This window comes from Equus quagga, chromosome 19 (assembly GCF_021613505.1).
Source record: "Equus quagga isolate Etosha38 chromosome 19, UCLA_HA_Equagga_1.0, whole genome shotgun sequence".
Lineage (NCBI taxonomy): Eukaryota > Metazoa > Chordata > Mammalia > Perissodactyla > Equidae > Equus > Equus quagga.
Genome location: NC_060285.1, coordinates 10,740,302 through 10,751,280, shown reverse-complemented (window position 1 = coordinate 10,751,280; position 10,979 = coordinate 10,740,302). Strand labels below are relative to the sequence as shown.

Sequence of the window (10,979 nt, the reverse complement as noted above, 5' to 3'; positions counted from 1 at the left end):
GGGGGGGGGGGGGGGGGGGGGGGGGGGGGGGGGGGGGGTGGCCTGGGCTCAGCTCCCCTCTCCTGCCATGGAGCAATCAAAGGCAGAGACCTTTTCTTCTCCCTCATCCGTCTTCCAGCAGCTCAAACTGTGGTGGGCACAGAGCAGACCCTCAAACCCTAATCCTGTTCTCACTCGTTTACTGAGGGACCCCACACGCTGCCCTGGAACCAACACTTGAGTCAGGATCCAGAGTGGTGCACGTTTAGTCACCTCCCAGCTCTGGGCTTCAGTTTCCATATCTGCAAATGGAGAAGAAGAACGCCTGGCTCCCCAGGTCACTGGGAGCAGTAATGAAGGCTTCCTACCGGCTTCCAGAGCGGCCAATGCAAGGTCCCAGGGCAGAGTGATTAAAGAGATGATATTTACACTTTGCCATGCAGAGCTCCAGATTATGACACACATCCATTCACACACACAGCTGTGACTGTGGACACACAAAATGCCGGAGTACACTCATGCAATCCCGGAAGCATGGTTCCTGAGAAGAGTCACTTCCATAATAACTGCATCTTCCCTCGAGCCTGAGGGACTTAGTCACACACTGTCCAAACTGGCAGGAGCCCCACAAACCAGGTTCTTCTTTCACAGCCCAGAGAGGGGAAGGGGTTTGCCCAGGATCACACAGCGCAGCAAGATGGCTCTTTTCTCCCAATGGTCTCAGAGAAGCTGAGTCTATCATCAGCCCATTTCCACGAGCAGGAGAGTGAAGACAACCCTTCTCCCAGGAGAGGTCTGCAGCAGTCAACTGGGGACCTGTCCTCAGTGCTGCCTTCGCTGGAGCAGGGGGTCACCAGCCAAGGTGATGGGCTTTGCTTGGCCTGCAGGGTTTTTTTTTTTCTGCTGTTTTTTAATTTTGTTTTGTTAATTGATTCCCAATGTTTTAAGATGGGAAGATACCATAGTACGGATACATAGCCCCAGCTTGTCTTGAAGCACCAGGAGAACCGGCCACTCTGGACCCAAACTCTTGCTGGGCCCTGGCCACGCTCAGCCAGCCTTAGCAGCAGCTACCCTCTTTGGTCACAGCCCAAGAGCCCCATCTTGTTGCCTCACTTCAGCTTGTCTGACCCATTTTTAGGACTCCCTTTGTCCCCTGGAAGTCCCCAAGTGTGGCCCTGTCCTAGAGTCGGCCACCACACTTCCCCACCAGCGCCCTTCCCTTCGTCGTCTGTTTTCATCCCAACCCTGAACCCCGAGACTCTGCTCCCGGTGTCCCAGGGATGCCAGCCTTTGCTGCGGCCACACGTTCTCCTCAAGTGAGACAACGGGCCCAGGCCTGGGGCCCAGGCAGAGGGACCCTGGCACTACGGAGCAGGGCGGAATGCACCCCTGTGTCCTCCATCCTATTAAAAAGAAACAACAAGCCCAAAATGGAGTTGTTTAGGCTAAGCCCCACCAAGACTTAATACCTCCCCTAATTGCCTCTCCTGGGAGTGGAGTTTTAAACCAATCAGTCTGGAATTTCCTGGTCAACACCAGCAGTGAGGTAATCTGCTTGAGAAGACCCCCAGCCTTCCCCTAAGGGAAAGTGATCTTGCCTGAAATACTAGCTTTGTTAACCTCTTTGTCTCATCCTTGTCTGCCTGTAAAAATCTTCCATTTTGTACAACTCCTCCGAGCTCCTGTCTGTTTCCTGGAGGGGCTGCTGCCCTATTCATGAATCGCTGAATAAAGCCATAGATCTTTAAATTTACTGCATTGAATTTTTGCTCTTCAACAATTCTCAACATCCCAACCTTCCAACCTGGGCCCTGGTTCCCGGTTATGGGCCCTCCCTCCCCAGGAAGGGACTGTGCATCTGCAGCACCTACTAAGCGCCTGGCCCTCAGCGAGGTGGTTCTCCGTTTAATCCTACTCTCTTCTTTCCCTTGGTTGATAGACAGGGAGTCCGAGGTTCCTAACAGCGCTTGCCTAAGGGCACACGTTAACCACCAGGATGTCCTACATGCCCCTCCCAATCTTGTCACTCGCCCCCCTCCCCATTCCAAAATTTGTAACCACCACCAGGAGCCCCACTGAAGATCCTGGTCAGTAACCCGGACCAGTCTTAAGACCCATTCCTGCCCCCATGGAATGGGGTCTCTCCTGCTGTCTCTCCTGCTGTCCCACCCCCTCCCTCCCTTGGAAGAAAGCTCCCCACACCCTGTCCTTGAGGAGCTGTGAGTTCTCCTTCCTCCTCCCCTCGAAGACCAGCCCGTGGGTCCTTCAAAGGAGCTATGCAGCTCAGCTCTAAGGAGAAAAAGACATGAGACAAAACCCAGGAATGGAGGCAGTTCCAAGGGAAAGAAATCTTGTTGAGTTCTAGCAGCCTCTGGGCCTGACTTCTCTCTCCAGACTAGGTTCTCAATGATTCCTCCTGGGACTTAACTCCCAACCTTAAAGCCCAAGGGTGTGGCCAGCTTAAGTACCCCTAGCCATTCTCCTTGCACACCTACCCACCCACCCACTGGCCCAGAAGATGCCATCAGGCCTGGAACCATAGGTGTCAGTGAAGTCCCAGCTCACATGTCCCACCCTGGGTTTTAGCTGTTCGGCACGGGTCAGGAGGAGCGGTTCCCCCAGCACCTTTCCAGTCCGACGTTTTGTACCTGTCTCCTTGGCACCCTAGAGCATGGGGCTGGGGATCTCAAGGACAGTCCTGGAACTGCCAGACCACGAGGATGATACCGCCATGAAACCAAACATGGGCAGAAAGATTTCAGTGTCTCCCAAAGGGATCAGCAGCCTGAGTCTTGACTGTGGGCACCAAGGATTTACTACACATCAGGGAGGGTCCTTAAAACGCCCTACACAAGCTTTCCCCTGAGGCTGTCCTCCAGCCTCAGGGCCTTAGCCCTGGCTGTTCCCACTGCCTGGTATGCTTTTCCCTCTGATATCCACAAGGCTCATTTCCTGACTTCCCTCAGGTCTTGACTCCCAAGTCGCCTTCACAGGGAGGCCTTGCAGCCCTCCTGATGTAAGATTGCAGCCCACCTAGGGCACTGCCTCCCCCTTCTCTGCTTCCTGGCACTGACCACCATGCCACATATTCTACAGGGTCGTATCTGAATTTTGTTTTGGTTGGCATCCTCCACTGAATATAAGCTGCATGAAGACAGGGAGTTAATGCTATTTGGGGGCACCACTGCGTCACACAAGAATAGTATCTGGCACGTAGGAAGTATTCAACAAATATTTGCGAGATGAGTGAATGGATGGACTGTGAAGGGACAGCCTCCACTGTCTCTGACAAAATGTGAAGAGCCACATTTATTGAGCACCTACTGTGTGCCAGGCCCTCCACGAGACATGTTACCTGCCCTGACTGGTTCAACCCTCACATCTACCCTCAGTGAAGGGAGGGCCTGGCGGAGCCAGTGCCCTTAACCCCTTCGCCCAGGCTAGCGGAGAACGCAGTGCCAAGACAACTCCCCACCCCCTCCCTCAGGACCTCGAGCCCCTCTACCGGAGAAGCAATTCTGGGCCCCAGCCAAGAGCCGCAAGGGCCCATGGGACTCATTTATTCCAACGCCCTCATTTCACAGGCGGCGACTAAGACCCGCCTTGCTCACGGTCACAGGGGAGGCCCCAGACGGTAGCACACTGTGGTTAAGAAGCTGGCCTCCAGTGCTGACTCTGCCACTTTTTAACTGTGTGACCCCAGGAAACTTCCTTAAATTCTCTGAGCCTCGTTTGTAAAATGAAGATAACACAGATGATCCTGCGCAAAAACAACTCGGCCCAGAAGCAGCCCCGAGTAAGAGGAAGATGTTGACACTGTTACTGTTCTGAGGAGCAGACAGGGAGTAAAACCTGGACTTGGACTTCTAGAACCACAGGCTGCGTCTCCAGCTTCTTCTCTCCTCGCTCCACCTGCCCTGCAGGGGCCACCAGCAGCCCCTTGGAGGTGGGGGGTGGGTTGCAGGTGGGCAAACCTGGGTGGACCCAGGTGAGCCGCTGGCCTTGCCCACCCTCTGTCTTCACCCATCATCTTGGCTCTACGAGGCCCCTGCAGGAAGTTTCTCTGGGGTCCTCCTCTTCTCAGCGGCTACTCGGGTCTCTCCCAAGACCGCTGAGGGTCAGCGGCCCACACGGGCTCTGCTCCAAGTGGTCCTGCTCAGGGATGCCAGCCCGGGACTGCTGCCCTGGTGCATCCTCCTCACCCAGCGAGGCCTCGGCTCCTGGCCCCCAGGCCCTTCCACGATGTTCCACCCACCCTGACTGCTCCTGGAGCAGTGCTCCATCTCTAGTTGGCACCATGGCCCTGGCTTCTGCAGACTCCACTGCTTTTAGACATTTCTCCCAGGTGACCCCCCCACACCGCCATGCCTGGCCAGGTCATTCCCGGCAGTGGCGCCTCCCTCCTCCTCTGTCTTCAGTGGAGAGGTGGGGGTGGGGGTGGGGGGCCAGGGGCGGATAGCAAGAGGCTTGGACCAGGGGCCCAGAGGCCGGGGTTCGAGTCCCAGGTCAGCCACTGCAGTTCAGCAGGACCTTGAAGAATTCACAGCCCCTCTCTGGGGGGCTGGACAAGGTGACCTCGAAGGCTCTTTCTTCAGTCTCCCCATCTGCAGAGTAAGAACTGGCCTGGTGGGGAAGGGCCCTGTGTGCTCTACATCCGGAGCGCTCTGTTGAGAAAGATCCTCAGCTCACACACATCAGCTCGCTCGGTGGCAAGGGCTCTCTCCCCACCCCCCCACCCCCCATTCAGAACAGTGCATTTCCTATCAGCTCTTCCTCCCAGCTGTATTCTGAACCCAGCCACCTCTCACCGTGTGCGCTTTTCACTCAGACGCTATAGCGGTCTGTTAACTGGTGAGATCACATCCCTCAACTACCGAAAATTCACCAATGGCCCCCTCTGTCCTTAGTGTGAAATTTACATTCTTTCCCAGGCCTGCTATGATCTGGCCCCTCCCTTCCTCTCAGACTCCATGTCAAACCTCGCTCCCCCGTCTTCTTTCATTTCATCACCCCACAGGGCCTTTGCACTTGCCGTTCCTTCTGCCTAGAATTATCTCCCCTCAGATCTTTAAATGGCTCCCTCCCACTCATGGTTCAAGTCACGACTCAAAAGTCGCCTCCTCACAGAGGCCTTCCTTGACCACACCATCTTAAGTGGGCCCCCCTCCTTCTGTCCCTCTCTACTGGATTGCTCTGCTTTATTTTCTTTATGGCACTTACTACAGGCTGAAAACATTAACTTGCTTATTTTTAATGCCCTTGAACACAAGTTCCGAGAGAAAGAAACCCTCCTATAGGTGTTCCTCTGGGTGCTCAATTGGTAATGTGTGCCCCATAAACACTTGTGCAGTGTGTGACTTCTGCCATGGGTGTGTGGTCGTTGGGGGTGGGGGGAGGGGGAGGCAGGGCCTGGCACTTTCCATCCCTGGGCCAGACAGTGCCACACAGCCTTCCCTCAGGGACAGGCCTTATCCGTGGCTTCTCCCCATCGCCCCCCCTTCTCTGGTGGGCTCTCGGCCCTCCCACCTCCACTGGGGCAAACCTCTCTGGGGATTCCTAATGCTGCTGGGCTTCTCGGCGGGAATTCACTCTCAGAGGAGCTAGGAACACCTGTCCCATGTCCCATAGGCACAGGAAGCACTGAAAATACCCCAGCCTCACCAAAGGGCCACGTCATCTTCCTTCAACTTGGCCTGTCACCTCACTGCCCCTCTGGGCTCACCTGACCCCTCTGCTGGGCACAACCTCTCTGTTTGCATGGCTGGCAACCCTCTCCAAACCTTGCTGCTTCCATCCTCTGGGAACCGAAGGAATCTCACACCCAGGACACACAAGCGCTCATCAGCCGGGCCAGGGGATGGTGATGACGGCCACGGCTAATAGTCCCCATTCCCACAACAACACTTCTCAACTCAGCAGAGTTGGTGCCATTCATCATCTCCTTGCCGAGTCACATGTTTGTCCACAAACATTTCCTGATGCCAACTCCTCACGGGGCCTGAGAGAGCCACACTGGACCCTGCCCCCCAGGAGCTGACAACCCACCTGCGGGGGCTGGGTGCACACACAGGAAAGATGGACTAACTACACCAGAGAGAACACGCTGGACAATTGGTGCCACAGGACGGACCCACGTGGCCTGGCGTCAGTGGAGGCGCCAAGGAGTGGCAAGCCACCCCTCTCACCCGCCACCTGGGGCGTTCTATGAGATGCACGCCTGGGTTTTCTTAACTTTATGGGAAGCACTACACAAATACAGTGTCCAGACAAGTCCCCAGCCCCCTTCTAACCCTGATGCCCCCTAAGCCCCTTCTACGGAGAAAGGTGGGAGTCATCCCTGGGGAGGGTGGGAGGAGGCGGGGCTTGAAGGTGGCTAGACTTGGAGGGTGGAGAGACGGCCGCAGGCTGAGGAGGAACAGCCGGAGTGGACATGCCGTGGAAGGAACCTCAGACATTCTGAGCCAGGGGCCCGCGGCAGGGAGACCAGTCAAACGGCCTCTGGGCTCCCCCTCCCTGGGGGGAGAAGGCTGAAGGCAGGTGGAGTCTCTAACCCCAAGCAGCTAAGTATGAATTTCTCTACTGGTTTTGCTGAGAACAGTTCGAATTTTCCACATGGATGGGAAGAAGAGGGAGAGAACAAGCAAACTAGTATTTGTTGGACAGACGACGTGCCAGGCCCCACACTGGGCACTCGTTATCAGACCTTGTTCAATTCCACAAGAGTCTTATGAGCAGAGGATCACCCCAGCCGTTTTACAAGTAAAACCCAAGGCTGAGAGTTTAAGAGAATCTGACCTACTGTTGGTAAAGTTTACCAAGGACTCCAACTGACCCCTCCAGGCCCACTCTGGAGCCTCCCTCTGCCTTGGGGACTGCACCCTAATCTGCCTTTATCTCCCCTGGTGCACGCCAGCTGGGACCTGCCCGTGTATCTGAGGCCCCACTGAATGACATCCTTACCGTTCAGGACACTATGAGTTCGCTAGCCCACTCCGGAAGCGTCCAGGGGACTCTGGTGACCACTATCGTAGCTGACTTCAGAGGAGGTACCAGCCCCTCAGGAAGCTCACTAAGTGATCCACTGGGAGGTGGGAAGGAAAAACTGGAATTGGTATTCTTATTTGGTTTTTCATCTTAGCCTTCCAGATATTCTATTTTAGGGGCCAGCCCGGTGGTGCAGCAGTTAAGTTCACATGTTCTGCCCCGTGGCCCGGGGTTCGCCGGTTCGGATCCTGGGTGCGGACCTATGCACCGCTTGTCAAGCCATGCTGTGGCAGGCGTCCCACATATAAGTAGAGGAAGATGGGCATGGATGTTAGCTCAGGGCTAATCTTCCTCAAAAAAAACCCCCAAAACTCCAGATATTCCATTTTAACGTATGTTTTATAATGCACCCAGTAGCACAGGGGAACATATATACCTAAGTTATGACAAATATATGTACATTTGAATACAAAATGCATGCTCAAAAATATTGGCACAGACTGGGTATGCAACCATAGTTTGCATTAGCGTTTGCGGCCCCCTGCAATGAGTTCTCACTTGACAGGCAGTGGGGATAGAGACCCTCCTTCAACAAGCTGGGTTCAAATCCTTAATTGGCTACTTCTGGGCTTGTCACTGGGCGAGTTTACAGAAACTTCTAAGCCTCAGTTTCCTCATCTCAGAAATGGGAGTGGCAAAAGCACCCAACTCAACTGGATGAAAAGAGACGATGGACATAAAGCCCGTGGCCCCGAGCCTGACACCTGGATGAGAGACACAGTTATTATTAATTCAGTTACAGGGAGCAGAGCCGGGCCTGGCCTGGGCCCTGTGGTGGGCCCTGCCCTGGCGGAGTGTGTCTGCTCTAGGAGACCCAGAACCCAGAAGAGGTCATTATAAATCAGGGTGACCAGGGTTAAGACAGGGATCGGGACATCAACAGAGTGTGGGCATTCTCCCAGAAAGTCCTGATGGCCCGGGCAGAAGACAACGACATAGATGTATTTGGGAAAATTGACATGTATCAAATCAGACGCCATCTTAGGCTAAAGAGGCAGCCCCGTGCAGGGGTGACGGGGGTGGGCGATGGGGTTAGACCCCTTGGCATTGAACCCTGGCTCCACTTGGGCAACTTACTTACCCTGTCTGTGCCTCAGTTTCACCATCTGTAAAACAGGGATGATAGTGGACCCATTTCCCAGTATCGCTCTGAAGCACTTAGAACAAAGGCTGGCCAGTGAGGCCCTCGATAAGTATTAGCTGTCAGGTTCTTGAATGGACCAGTGGCAGAGGAGTGGATGTTTCAGAAAATGTCAATTCCCAGGCCCAAGGCAGGGACTTGATTCCGGGTCCTGGGGCTGACTGTCATTCTAAATGACTCAGAATTGTGACTATGCAATGGACCATCTCCAGTTTTCTGTGAATTGGAAGGTTACGTCCCCAATTCTGTTTCGGAACATCAGAGACCCCAGACACCCAATTGCTAGAGGAGTGTGACGTCCTTATTCCTGTCCTGGAGTGAGAGGCCTGGCAGGAAGAGACAGTCCCAGAGAGTTGCGGACCCTCACTACGAGATTTTCTGGACCCTTAGGAGCTGCCGCCAGGGCACAGAGCCCTTTCTCATCCAGCGGGAGCACGAAAGCCAAGTTAGGAGAACAGAGCAAATCCTCCCAGGTCTACAAACGGATGGCTCAGGGGCGTGTGGATTTCCCACCCTAAGTGAGACACGGCCACAGGGGCCTGTCTGGTTAAGCTGACCGTTACCCAGGCCCCCCTCTGAAGATGGCCAGAGAGTCAAGAAGATGAGGGGTCAGGGTGGGTGGGGTGTACGACCAGGAATTGAACAGGCCCCTAAAATTGGAAGGAGGCTCTGCTACCTGTCGATGGATGGGCCTGGCAGCAGGTACCGAGTAGGCAGGCGGGGAGTTATCCTCATTGCACAGATGAGGAAACGGAGGACCTGTTGTCTCTAGGCACACCTTAGCCTGGTTCAGGCACAGCCAATGACTCGCCCCTGACCTCCTCCTTCCCTGACATCAAGTAGTCTCTGGCGCAGAGACCCCTGGGGGAGTTAGGCGCCCTGGCGTCCAAACCTGCTCTGTGACTGCTCCTTGTGTGGATGCCGAACAAATTACCTGTCCTCTGAGCCTCAGTTTCCTCATCTGTACAAGGAGTTGATTGCTCAGCTCCATCTCGGCCTCCCCTCCTACTTTTCTTCCAATCCCCTCACTCAGAAGTGCTTCCAGGAGCTCACCCCAAGGAGCTGAACCCATCTGGGGGCCTGGAGGTCACGACCTCGCCTCAGGGACCCTGTTTGTGCCTGATGCACACAGAGCAGATGTGGACCATGCCTGCTGGTTCGTGCCCACCTGCCCCGGACCCAGAGACACCTCCATTCTGAGGGTTTTCCCAAGAGCCTATCCCCTTCTCCCCAGCTCTTTTTCTGCTCTGGTCCCTCAGCAGCTTCGGCTGGTCCAGATTCCTGCTTCAAACTCACAAACATAGGGACCATTTTTCTGCCAGAACTGGGGGTGGGGGGGGGGGGGGGGATTTTCTACATAAATTGGCTCACCTAATCGTCACAACACCCTGGAGAAGTAGCTTTATGTATGCACTTCCCAGATGTGGAACTGATGCTTAGACAGAGCAGAGCTCTTTCCCAAGGTCCCACTGTTGGAGGCAGAGATTTTGGGCTGTCTGACCCAGACCCACGTTTTTTCTATTACACCTCCTCGTCTCCCTCTCAAACCCTTCCTTCAAGTGTTCTGAATGGTACCTGACTATGGCCCATCCCTCAAATAATATGTAAATGTGACATTATGCAGCCATTAAAAATAATGATGACATATACACGAATGACTAATAACAACACGAGAAAATGCTTACGACACAATGTTAAGAGAGTTTTGAAAAGCAAGACACAAAAATTGTAAATACAGTATAATCAAATTATACTAAAATGATTGTGCATAGAAAAAAGACTGAAAGGAAATACACCAAAACAGCCCCGGTGGCTTTGTCTGTGTCTTGGTAGCATGGGCGATTTCTTTCCTGCTAGTCTCCTTTTGCCAGATAGTCAATCACTGCATATTTTACAAGGAAGAAAAAATATTATGTAAAAAAATAATAAATTTGTGGTTGAAATATTTGGAAACCTGCTGTTTCCTCTTCAGCGTCCGCTCCGTCAAATCCCTCCAAAGCCTGTTTTCAGGACAACGTGACTATGACCAAGAGACAAGGTAGGAGTTTGGGGAGCAACGAGTTCCTCCACAGACCCACGCCCAGCTCCTTCTCTTTGACCAGGGTCTGCTCTCCGTCGAGTGAGGACCCCCACCCCGGACCCTCCTCCCAGCCCCAAGTAGGAGCTTCTGCTGACGCTCACCTGACACTCGCGGGTCGGCCTCCGAGATGCGAGACGCGCACACCTGTCCCTCCAGGTGCGGACTCGGCGAGGACGCCGCGCGCCGGGAGGAGGAAGCCTGCCGGGGGCGGGGTCGTGACGTCAGCCATCCAGCCCCGCCCTGGCCTCCAGGCCACGCCCCGGCTTCCCTGGTCCCCGGGGGTTCGTGCTTCTCAAGCTTGCGGGGTGAGGTGCGTGCGACACTTCCCCCGACGCGCAGGAGCCACGTGAGCCGGTGCACCGGCCATTAGCCGGGCCTGCCTAAGGGAACCTCCAAGGTGGCCCTTGGGGGTGGGCGGACTGAAAGGGGAGATTCTAACTCTTCCAGAACCAGGATCCCTGTGAGAATCCGAGAAAGAGCTGGGACCCCCCCTACTCCCTACCTCACCTCCCCACCTCCACCCCTGGTTTACACAGAACCGGGCCTCGGATTCCAGATTCAAATCACCTGGAGTAAAGACTGACCTCCAGAGGGACAGAGGGAGCCTTGATTCCCCTAGTGTTTTCTTCTTATCCCACGCCCTGTACTTCTCCAGACCCTGCCTCCGACGCTTCCTGCTAAGGAACGGCGCGAGGGGGGGGGGGGGGGGGGGGGGGGGGGGGGGGGGGGGGG

General features: G+C 54.9%; 1 protein-coding gene across 1 annotated transcript in view; it reads right to left on the bottom strand.

Moving 5' to 3' along the window:
- CSNK1E (casein kinase 1 epsilon) overlaps positions 1 to 10,443 on the bottom strand; it is a 35,781-nt gene extending 25,338 nt beyond the window's left edge. Inside the window, exon 1 of the mRNA XM_046646248.1 lies at positions 10,349 to 10,443. The gene's annotated coding sequence lies outside the window, so the exon portion shown is untranslated. The remainder of the gene's footprint in view (positions 1 to 10,348) is intronic.
- Between the last annotated feature and the right edge of the window lie 536 nt (positions 10,444 to 10,979).